At 45.9% G+C, this 12,172-nt stretch overlaps 1 long non-coding RNA gene across 2 annotated transcripts; it reads left to right on the top strand.

Moving 5' to 3' along the window:
- The first annotated feature begins 5,206 nt into the window (after positions 1-5,206).
- LOC119290631 lies at positions 5,207-9,969 on the top strand. 2 transcript variants are annotated; one of them, XR_005141931.1, is made up of 7 exons: positions 5,213-5,579; positions 5,616-6,000; positions 6,286-6,529; positions 7,307-7,555; positions 7,821-7,870; positions 8,370-8,727; positions 9,428-9,969. It is a non-coding gene; the product is annotated as an uncharacterized LOC119290631 (long non-coding RNA). The 2 variants fall into 2 exon arrangements; XR_005141930.1 differs by having other exon boundaries at positions 5,207-5,579; positions 5,616-6,529.
- The last annotated feature ends 2,203 nt before the right edge of the window (positions 9,970-12,172 follow it).

Below are 12,172 nucleotides of genomic sequence, written 5' to 3'. Positions count from 1 at the left end.
AGCACCGTTTCGAAAGCTGACCTGTGGGCCTACTAAGTTGACGTACCAAGGGCTTTGTCAACTTAGTTAATATAAACGATTCTAGCTGCAATGACCGTACGATGTCCATCCAACGGCCATCGTGCTTATTCAACCTCTAGTCTTCTTGCTCCAGCTGCCCAAATCAGCACCGGTCGTGCTGCCTGCTCCTGCCTCCCGTGGTCGGCTGTGCTGCCGCGGAGGCCTCACCGGCCCCTACTACTCCCACCGTTGGCCAGGCCATCCCTCCACTCACCCACACCCCCTGTTATTCTGCGGCGACGGCAGCGCAGCCGAACCAGTGAACCCTCGTACTCCTCTCCGCATGTGCATCCACTGTCGCATCTTCCCCGGCTCCGCGTCGTCCCCTTCCTAGGCCTCACCGTCGTCCACCGTCGTGGTGCTCTCGGCGCGGCGTGGTCAACATGGTCAAGGAACGACTTCCATCGGACATGGACTGTATGTGGAGAGGCTGTTAGCTGGGTCCACAGCAGCCACAAGGAAGTGCCTCCTTATTATGCGCAAAATAATTATTCCTCCACCTGACAGCGGGGACCCACCGAATGGGCCACCGTATTTCGCAAAAAAATGATTCGCCCCCTGACTGTTGGGACCCACCAGCTACATCTTCACACGCAAGGAAGTGCGTCTGAAAAAAAACGATTCGCCCCCCTGACTGTTGGGACCCACCAGCTACATCTTCGCACACGAGGAAGTGTGTCCGGAAAAAAATGATTCACCCTCCTGACTGTTGGGACCCACCAGCTGCACCTTCGCACGCAAGGAAGTGCGTCCGGGAAAAAAACGATTCGCCCCCCTGACTGCTGGGACCCATCGGCTAAATCTTCGCACGCAAGTAAGTGTCTGACAGTCGGGACCCACCTGGTCGAAGCATACATAGCGTTGTCATTCTGGTCGCGAATGTGTACGTACATATATACTGGTCGATGTAGAGGCGCGTACGTGTCATAGTAGAGGCGCGTACATGTCGTAGTAGAGGCGCGCACGTAGCATGTACACGTACGTACATCGGCTAGTGTGCAAGAAAGAAAATACAGCCATGTATGTGTATATACAGTCGGGGTCTCGAACGCCTACTCGCGCATACGTATGGCTGGGGCTCGTGTACATGGCTGGGTCAGAACGGAGAAACAACATTGTCGTCGTGTTCATGGGGAGCCAACCGGCTGGGTCGGAACGGAATGTGTCGTTGTGTTCATCGGGTTGGCTTGGATGGAACAGGCGATGGAAATGAGGCCTGGCGTACCGCGGAATGGAGGAAACGGCCTTTTGTTCGACCGGCCACGTTCGAAACGGGATCTTGTTCATCGGGAGGGGTCTGGCGTACCGTGAAACGGAAGAAACGGACCTCCTACGATCGAAACGGGGGTCCTGTTGATCGGGAGGGGTGTGGCGTACCGCAAAACGGACGAAACAGACTTGTGTTGGAGCGCTACGGTCGAAACGGGGGTCCTGTTCATCGGGAGGGTGTGGCGTACCACAAAACGGGACTCCACGGGATACTGTTCATCTCCACCGCCGACCTCCTCCAGCCTCCATGGGCTACCGTCGACCTCCTCCAGCCTCCACGGGCTCCTGTTCATCCAGCCTCCACCACGCGCTACTCCACCGACTACTGTTCAACCATCCCTCCACGGGCACCCCTTCACCGTCTACTGTTCATCCACCCTCCACGGGTCGTCCTGTTCCACGGGGTCCTGCATCCACCCCCACCACTCACTGTTCATCCACCCCCCCTCCCCCGCAACACTCACGGTTCATCCAATCGATCGGCTTCAGTTAGCAGCAGTAGCAAAGAAATCGCTCGATCAGGTTCAGTTAACAGCCATCGATCGATTGCTCGGGTTCAGTAACGCGTAGCCTGCAGTGCAATCGCTCGGGTTCAGTTAGAGCCCAACGCCTCGCTCGGGTTCAGTTAGAGCCAACGCCTCGCACACACGCGCGTACGTGTATGAGAGAAACGCGCATCGCTCGGCCCTGACCTCCCACCGTAACCGGGAACTCCTCGAAATTTTCCTCGCCCTCGCTTCTACCATGGTTTTTTCTATCATGGACGGCCCAAAGAATATCATGCAGCTGCGTCTCTGGCCCGCCCAGGACGAAAAGCCCATTTTCTGTCATGATTTTTTGTCATAGAAGTAGGAGCCCACCACATCTATGATGATACCGGGTTTTGTCACAATTATCGTCATAGAAGTGTCATATGTATGACAAAAAAAATCGTTCGGCCCAAAATATCACGGATGTGTCTTTTTTTGTAGTGATGGCAGTGACATAATGTGATGCAACACTAGAGGTGCCACGTGGAGCGTTTAACTAGTCAACTAGTCATGTCATGAGCAAATACAGAGTTGTACGGTGAGCCCGTGACTGTATAATAACCACTAAACATAAATGGTGACCGTAATGAGTGGATTCTGAAGTCCAATGTACGTATCGTGCTTTCGCTTTAAATACAATTATCGTCATTGCATATATCGCGAGAGAAAGATGAAACACGCGTGAATTTTCTGGGGACTTACTTTTAAAGGACCTGGAGATAGTTTTGTGTGCATACGTGAAAGGGGCGTATGAGGAGGGGGGGTATGCGATGGAGAGAGAGATGCTCTTCGTTTCTCTTTATTATGACTAACTTTGTATATCTTTTCCTAATCTTTCCCTAATAATAAAGCATGGATTGACTCCGTGGGTTCACTGTCACAATACGCTTCTTCCCGTAAATTTACGTTTTCACATTTTTTTTTCAACACGTCCATATTTTCTCCAAAATCCAAGGTGGTACTAATCTTTCATCCACTCACATGTTTTTCGTGGGTACGTCCGGTTTCATTCGCTCTCGTATCGTGTCGTCCGTCCAGTTTCAGCTTCGTATCAGATGGGCCAGAAAATTTTGAATGGGCCGGTAAAAAATTTCAACCTCACGACATGCCCTCCTCTCCATATGGCTGCAGTTTACTTATGCCTACATGCTACAATTTCAGATTAATTAGTCCCACCCTACCTCTTCCCATAATATCCTAGCAGCTTATATATGTTTGGAGTTGCCCGAATCAACGAGCCAACAAAAGATACGGAAGAAAGATGCCATGAATCACAAATAGCTGGCCCGGAAGGAAGCTGACGACCAATCAAAGAGGAGAGGCACAGAAAATATATAAAAAAGCAGCATGATGCCCCAGCCTAACGGACGGTTCCCGGCTAAAGGAGGTCGGGCGGTGGCGCTGCTCCAAAATCAATGGCCGGGTCTCTGCAAAGTAACCAAGGGAGGCCGACGAGGGCTGCAGATGCGGCGGCGAGCGCATAGAGCATGGAAGCATTGAGGCCGGTGGAGAAAAGGAAAGGATAGAACGAGGGAAAGAGGAAAGGGAGGTGGCTGAGAGCGAGGCTGGTGGTTCCGACCCGTCAGGTCATCGTGGCCGCTTGGCAAGGATCTGGTCGAAGTGGAGGGAGAGGCTCAGGCTGGAGTTGAAAAGGTAGATGAGCCGACGATAATAGTACTCCTATTTACTTAATATCTGGAACCTTTTTTGTCTGCGTACGTGTCTAATCATCAGTAACAAAACTGGCCACGTACCAATCCTATCGAAGATCCCAGAAGCACATATGTGCATGTCTGCATGCCTATCGAACAAGTGCTCCCCGAGAAAGTTGGAGTATAACAAAATTTATTTAAGAAATATATTGTGGTGGATTAGCTCGAGTATTTCCATGGATCCTCACCCTTCTAATTTTCTTCTCTTCATTTCTAAAATTTGATACATAGAGCTGCAGAACATGCCCTTCATCCATGCAATAAGCACATAACAATAAAAATTTTCTTTTGAGAATCATAACAATACAATTCAAAAGTATGAGTGCCGGTATATGAACTATGTGCGTGACAAACACTCTCTTGTCTTGTACGATTCAATGACATGTGTGTCGTGCGATGACTGACATCATTGCGTTGGAATCCACCACATTCAAACACATTATCATCTGATGAGCATTGTTGCCACTGTTGACGAAGGAAGAAATGATAAATGAGTATAAGCAGTAACATGAGTGTGGCGTCATGCCAAAATAGAAGACATGAGTTTGCGCCGGTTCTTAAGCAATGCTTATTGTCTTAGTGACATACGATTTTTAATCTTCTGTGGCAACGCATAGGCATATTTTTTTACATATACTACAATAATTTATGAATTGCTTCGGCCCGTTCACCGTCATCGTTCTTACAGAAAACCCCCTCTGTATTTAGGTAATTAACCCGCCGTCCACATTTAAGTGAAAAATAAACCCTTTTTACTATTTTACAGAAAACCGCCTCCCTTTTTGGTAAATAATCTACACTCCACCATTAAATGACAACAGACGAATCTTTTTGCGTTTTTGCGAAAAAAAACCTGCCATTTCTATAATTAATCCACAGTCCATCTAGGACAAATAATACGAACTTTTTAAAATACCTATATCCTTTAAAGCCTAACTTCAATTTTAACATTTTATACATGAAATTTGATTAAAAAATGTGTAGAATATGAATATGATGTTAGTTTACATGTTAAATATTTTTAAATGCTATTTAGGGTGAAACCTTAATCAATAGCGCATGATGCATCTTTCTTTCGTACAGACACTGACCTGGATTGCAATGAACACCTCATCAAAGCAAAATAGGAGACGAAAGAAACTGTCGATAACCATGAATGTATGCCTCGGCAAAAAATTTGCATGAAAAAGAAATCAGATTTCTCTTCTTATGCCGAGAGAGACACCTCGGCAAGACATATTGAGGGACTTAGTCATGGTTATTGGGTTAGGGCCGTACGGTACTTTCTTCTCCCGTTGCAACGCACGGGCTCTTTTGCTAGTAATAATAATAATAATAATAATAATAATAATAATAATAATAATAATAATAATAATAATAATAATAATAATAATAATAATAATCTTTCCCTAATAATAAAGCACGGATTGGGTCTCCGGGTTCACCGTCGCGGCGTTTTACACAAAGGCCCCTCTGATTTTATGAATTGAACCCGCCGTCCCTTGTTAAGTAAATTTGAAAAAAAACGCTTCATTTTTTCATAAAACACCCTGTCGTTTGGACTATTCAACCCGCGGTTCGAGCTGATTTGTAAAGAAAAAAAGAACACGACACGGGCTCGCCTCCTCTGCCTCTCGCGAAGTCCCACTAAGTCATCGCCGCCGCCGCCGCTGCCCACGCCGGCCGCTTCCGGCGACCTCCGGCGCCGCGCAGCGCGCCCCCGAGCTCCCCACGGTCCGCGCATCCCTCCCCTCCGGCCAGATTCTCTGCTCCCGTCCTCTGCCGCTTGCTCGCAACGGGAGCCCCCGATTCGACCTCCCCTGCTGCGCCACCGCTCCCCAATGGCCGCGCCGCCCAAGATTCTCGCCGGGGCCCGGGGCCTCTCGCAGCCGCACCCTTCCCCTTCACGCGCCCCCCATGCCATCGTTTCTATGGGTGCTCAAATCCATGGCTCTGGCGGCAAGCCGTAGGCCGGATGAGCCGGCGGCATACAGAGAAGGGGAAGGAGGTGGAGGTGGAGGTGGAGGTGGAGGTGGAGGTGGAGGTGGAGGTGGAGGTGGAGGTAGCGGCGGCGGCAGCGGCGGTGGAGGTGGATGGGGACAAATTCGACTACAACATAGAGGATTGCCGCCGCAGGTTCCAGGCCGTCTACCCTGGTGAATCGTTCAAGCACGACGCCTAGGGTTCCCCATCGCTATCCTTTGGTTCGCCTCTGGTGTCTACCACGACGTTCCAATCGCCAGAGTCGGAGCCCCGCCATCGTCCAATCCTCGACTTGGGGCCGTCTCTCATCAATTCCAGCCATTAGAGCACTGCACCAACAAAGGGAACCCAAGAGTAGCTCCTCGCGAAAATCCTCCATCGCATCGAATTTTTGAGTTCTTCCAGAACTTCGGTGAGATTGCTTCTGCACTGTTCGTCATAGGACGGTGAGTTCCTTCTCGCTGAAACATCTCGGTATATTATGTTTGGCATCAATTTTTTAGCCCCCAACCAATTGTTGTCAAAAGTAGGTCTGGCATTGTCAAAATAGCTTTTGAGGGATTTTTTTAGAAACAAACTTCTGCGAGGCACAACCATAATCTGTGTGTTAGAAATAAGCTTTGTTCATGTATATTATTATGCCCAATTTAAAACTGAGTATGATCAGAATGGTTTCATTATGGTTATTGTGACTTGTGACTGAAGGACTATGCCATTGTTGCCCCGTAAAGATTTGTGCAGGTCCATACTTCCTTTTTCCAATGTGGTCGAGGTCTCTAGCAAGGATACCCTCCCTGGGGTGTTCCGCAACTTCGTGGACTGCGTCTGCTCACCCAACGCCAGTGGAGATCCGCTGCTGCAACACCTCAAGGAAGCGTCCTGCAACACAGCGCAAGGGCCGCAAGACTGTCCTTCAGGAACTCGGCACCTGGACCTAGGCAGGGCAACGTCGTCTGTGCTATCCTTGTCTTCCTGGTGAGCCATACTTTCCTTTTCCGATCCGTCCGTTTGGAAAAGGAAAAGCTTTATTACTTTGTTCGTTCACCTATCTGGAGGTCCTAGAAATTGGGGCATGTTGGATGAAGTATTAGCGGCTGGATTAACTGTGCTCAATACCACCAATGTTTTTCTTGAAAATGTGTTTTACATGCTTCTGTACAGTTAAATGATGTGCTTGCTTGTTACATAGTTTTTTTTAGCTACCTTTCTGGGTGTGATTTCCCTCAAATTCAGGTGCGATCGGCAATATCAATGGATGATACTTTGAAGGCTGTTGCATCTAGGTAATTTGGACCTAGAAGGACCAATTAGTATGCAGATGATTCCTTGTTAATGTACAAGCAGAAAAATACTCGAACACTCATGCTATGCTGTTCATTAATCTGTTTTTGCAAGTAAACTGGAGCTGGTTCTTTATAGTTGCAGATTTTTTAGCTTGCAAGATCACTAGAAGTTGAAACAAATTATATGTATGTGATGGATCAGCGAAAGTATATCAATCAAAGTAATGTTCAACTCCATGGACCAGAGAAAGTATATCAACTGGCAAAACAAATTAATCAAAGATAGGCGACCCTTGTATTTGTACAAATCTTTTGTGAGGCACTACTATAATCTGTGTGTTAGAAAAAAGCTTTGTTCATGGATATTATTATGTTCAATTTGAAACTGAGTATGATCATAAAGGTTTCATTATGGTTGTTGTGAGTTGACTTAAGGACGATGTCATTGATGTCGTAAAGATTTGTGCAGGTCCATGCTTCCTTTTTTTGAAGTCTGCGTGGTCAAGGTCTATGGCAAGGACGCCCTCCCTGGGGTATTCCGCAACTTCATGGACTGCATCTGCTCACCCGACGTCAGTGGAGATCCACTGCTGCGACGCGTCAAGGAAGTGTCCTGCACAGCGTAGCGGCCGCGGGGTCATCCTTCAGGAACTTGGCGTGCGACCTGCTCACCTAGACTTGGTGGGGCAGCGGCGCCTGTGCTATTCTCGTCATCCTGGTGAGCCATACTTTTCCCATCCATCTGTTTGGAAACGGAAAAGTTGTATTACTTCGTTCGTTCATCTATCTGGAGATCCTAGAAATTGAGGCATATTGGATACAGTATTAGCGGCTGGATTAATTGTGCTCAGCACCACCAATGTTTTTCTTGAAAATATGTTTACATGCTTATGTACAGTTAAATGATGTGCTTGCTTGTTACATAGTTGTTTTTAACTACCTTTCTGGGTGTTATCTAAGCATACGTTTTCTCTCAAATTCAGGGGCGATCGGCAATATCAACGGATGATTCTTTGAAGGTTGTTGCATCCAGGTAATTTTGACCTAGCAGGACCAATTAGTATGCAGATGATGCTTGTTATTGCTATGTGCAGTACTATTGCCAAATAATTTAGCTATGTGCAATACTATTGCCAATCATCTGTTTAGATGCTTTTCACATCAAAGGGGTGATTTTATACTAATTTAGTAATTTTCATATGTGGTTGCGATGATGGATAACATAAAAAGACATGTAGTTCAAATCGCCATCAAACACATCAGTCCTTTGAATGTTAAGCACATCAAATGTGTTAAGTTCCTGCATCAGCTCCAAGCAAGCCACTTCATGACAGGAGTCAGGAGGCTACAAGTCCTTAATAATAGAAAAAAATACTAGAAACCTTATGTGTTCTATTTTTTTAGATCAGAATCCTAGACGATGGCAGTTTATAAAATATTTCCAGAACCTCTGTTCTTTATATATATATTTCTCAAACTAATTCTGCCATTGATTAGCAGTGACATTTCCAAGCCTTGTCTTCCATTCTCAGGTCGATGATACCTGAAATTCTTCGGAGTTCTTTTGAATCGAAAGATCAGGAAATAAGCTTGTGGTGACTTTCTGAGGTTTTCGCATTGGACCGTTTGGAACTTCGGATTGGCAGAGAGCTAGAGACCCCGGTGCTCTGAAGGATGTTGAATTTGAGAACATAATTTATTGTTGTTAAATAATATTTGCTTCTTTCATATGGAAAAGTTAGCGTTGTTGGGAGCTCGATGTTGCAGTGGGCCTTGACAGTGGCTAGCTGGGAGTTGGCGAGGTAGATGTCGTCGTCGACAAGGGCCGTGACCTCATCTCCTTTGGCCCCAAGTCCGACTACCACCACAACCAGACATGCTCCTCCATAGGTAAGGAACTTTTTATACAGATTGCTTCAACACATTTGTGATGACACTGCAGAGCTTAATAAGTTAGTATATGCAAGTTCTGTACTTTGTGGTTGTATCAGCGTAATGAATTTGATGTTCCAGACTGTTGCATGTACCACTCAAACTCACTACATTGATCCTTTTTTGTTTTTCCCCATGGCTCTCGCTTTGTCCTTGCACATATAGTTCAAAGAGTAAAACAGGAACACTACGCCATCACTGAGTACACAAGTATGATATCCATATCATTTCCGGTAAAAAGGGGTTGAGATATTTAGCTCCCTTACAATCAGTATGATTTTATATCTATATGTTAACAAATAATTTCAGGCTGAAAAATATCACTAGAACCAGCATGAAAATTTGACCTCTTGGAACATGAAAACAGTGGCTTACTTCAGCAGGCAAGCTTAAGAGATGGTTCACAATTAACATCTGAGTTCACAATTATGGCTCCTGATTTCCATCTCAGAGGTTGATAAATACATATGTTGTTATGTTGATTACATCTGCGTGTGCACTCAGTGGTCATGGTGAATTAAAAAATAACAGAAATAGAGGGCCCACTTTTAAAGTGCTCGCAATTATTTTTTAGTTTGATATGTCTCCACAATATGGTTGTGTGCATTTCTCGAACTATGATCTTAACTTATCTGAAAAATATTATTCGACATTTTAGGCCTTGGATTACTGTCAGCTACAAGATAAAGTTCGGAGAAAGGAGCTAAAACTTGACTCACCAGGTCTGCTCTATATTGTACCATACAGTTCATATTTTGGTAGTCTTGCTTCTTCGGAAATTTCTGAAATTCAAAGTTACCCTCAAAGTGGTAGAGAATGGACAGAACTAGAGCATGGGCTGTCAGCTTCTGTGTTGGTAGGGCAATTCTTAGGCCCACCAAGATACTGGTCCTGGACAAAGCCACTGCTTCGGTGGACAGTGCAACCGATAACCTGATCCAGAACACACTACAACATCATTTCTCAGGGTCAATTGTCATCACGACTGTGCATCGAACATTAAAACAAAACATTGATCCCCATGTGGGTAGTGGGTACACAAACATTGTCCTTTTGATTTATTTTTCCAGTAGATGATTGTGGACCATGTTTTTTTTTACTCCATGCCCTTTTGCTGTACTACATAAGACAATAGAAAGCTGGTTCATACAAGAATGTATGAACATCTGGGTGCCTTCATCAACAAAGGAAAAAATAAACCAAAAAGTAGAGGTTGTGAAACTTCACTTATATAGAGAAGATAGTTTGAGAGTAGTACTCAATGAATTTCTACTTAAGATGAAGTTATAATTTAGGAAATCTACTTCCTAATACACCTAACCATTTCTAAGTTGTACAAATTCCAAAAAAATGTTAACTCCAGCTTCACTCTGGTTGCCCTTTTGCTAAGGCCACATAAGTTATATTGCTATACTGAAGTGTTGATATTAGTATATGTAGCAATAGCCTCTGCCAACATTCTGAAAATTGTAGCATCCTTTATACTAACATTAAATGTTTTGGATGGTTCTGTTTCTTGAGCGGCTGCTCCCGTCCACGGCCTCCTTGATCTCAGGATCTGCTCCTTCCCCACGTCTGCCCACGAGGACAAGGAAGCACAGCGGTGGCCACTATCACCGCCAGAAGGACCGTCCATTAAGGCAGGATGGTGTACAAGTTCCTCTTTTTTTCTAAGCTCAGGTTCCTCTTTCTTGCATGAGTTATTCTTAAGTAGGATTTACATTAGTTGGCGCAATCTGATTAACTTGAATTTTTTTATGGTGGCCACTATAATTTTTGTGAGTTTTTGTTGTTCGCCCGTTGCAACGCACGGGCACTTTTACTAGTTAATAATAAAGCGCGGATTGACTTCGTGGGTTCACCGTCACAATACGCTTTCTTTTCATTGTAATAATACGCTTTCACGATTTGTATAGACAAATCGTAATATAAACAAGGTGGTACTATTTTACCTGCGTATTTTTACCTAATAATAAAGGATAGATCCATCCGCTCTCGATCAGATTGACCGGAGGACCTAGCGATCGATCAGACCAGCCCAGCTAAGCCCAACCATCAAACCATCAAAGCGTGATCCCAGAGCCCAGCTAAGCCCAGCCATCCTAGTGCGATAGAACAACAGCCTAGCAACCGATCGAGACGCCACGCACGCCCTAAAAAACAACGCACCCACAATCTCAAATCCGATCGCCTCCGCTCATCGACCACGAGAGATAGAAAATGAGCAAAGAGCAACACCTGGCTAGCCTCTGCTCGCCACCCCAGTGACGGCCAGAAGGTTAAACTGTCAACAAGTATATGAAGAAGCTCAAATCCGCCATATTTTGAGTGTCATGTATTGCACTTGTGTCATGTCGCCATGGCCATGCACTCAGCTTCACGTTAGGCACTTTCCTCCGTGGCCGCCACCGACGGTAGAGGTTCGTGGCCACGACAGAGCTCCGTCAAGGCTATGGGGGCGCAGACACCAGTCCATCTCCATCGTGCAGGAACAGGGCGTCCATCGGCGCTCCAGCGTGGCCACGAACGCCGGGGAGGCAGCGAGCTCGGGAAGCTGGCGTCCAAGGCTCGGTCCAGGTTGCGGGCAATCACAACCATGAAATATTAAGCTAGCTTGTCGTAGCGGCATCGATGCAGCCGTCCTTACGTGTGCAAGGTGCCAAACGGAGGAGGCAAGGGATAGGGAGGTAGGCTGAGCATGAGAGAGAAAAGGAGAGAGATGTAAGAGATGTACAGATTTTTGCTGCTACGCTGCTTATTGCTGTTCGTGCTAATGTGATCCTCTGAGATGGGGCGGGAAGAGAAGAGAGCGAGGGGGTTAGGGAGCGAGGGATCTGACTGAGAAGATAGAGATGAGATGATAATTTTATTACTCTAGGTTGATGTTGCTACTGCTATTTGTGTTCGTTGTTGATGTGCAGCTGAAAGATTGTGATGTGCAGCTGATAAAGAACTTTCGAGAGTTCTCAAGCTTGCTCAGGTTATATTTATCTGATGATTGATTTGCTGTTTTGTTTGCATGTAAAGGTTCAAGCCTGAGAATTCTCGAAAGTTCTTTATCTCTACCACATCTACACCAGCCAGATCCTCGCGCCTTATTTTGAGTTGTGTTTTTTCAGTAGGAGTGTGAGGGAATATTTCTATCCAGTTGTAATGCACGGGCATATTCCTGTAAAAAAAGGAACTTTTTTTTCTACCTTCTTTGGTCAGGACGAGACTTGCCTGCTCACCGCGTGTGTGCCCATCCGTGTTCCGCATACGTGGCATGATTTGATTGGAACAAAATAAGGTCCGGCCCCACCCCTTAAAATCAGGGGGGAGATGGTTAGATTAGAAAGAAAAAAGAAAAAAAGACAACCGTACGATGAAGTGGGAGCACGGATGGGAGCATGGGAAGGAAGCA

The sequence above is a fragment of the Triticum dicoccoides genome, chromosome 4B (assembly GCF_002162155.2).
Source record: "Triticum dicoccoides isolate Atlit2015 ecotype Zavitan chromosome 4B, WEW_v2.0, whole genome shotgun sequence".
Lineage (NCBI taxonomy): Eukaryota > Viridiplantae > Streptophyta > Magnoliopsida > Poales > Poaceae > Triticum > Triticum dicoccoides.
The sequence above is the reverse complement of the archived record's forward strand: the minus strand, read 5'-3'. Positions and strand labels throughout refer to the sequence as shown.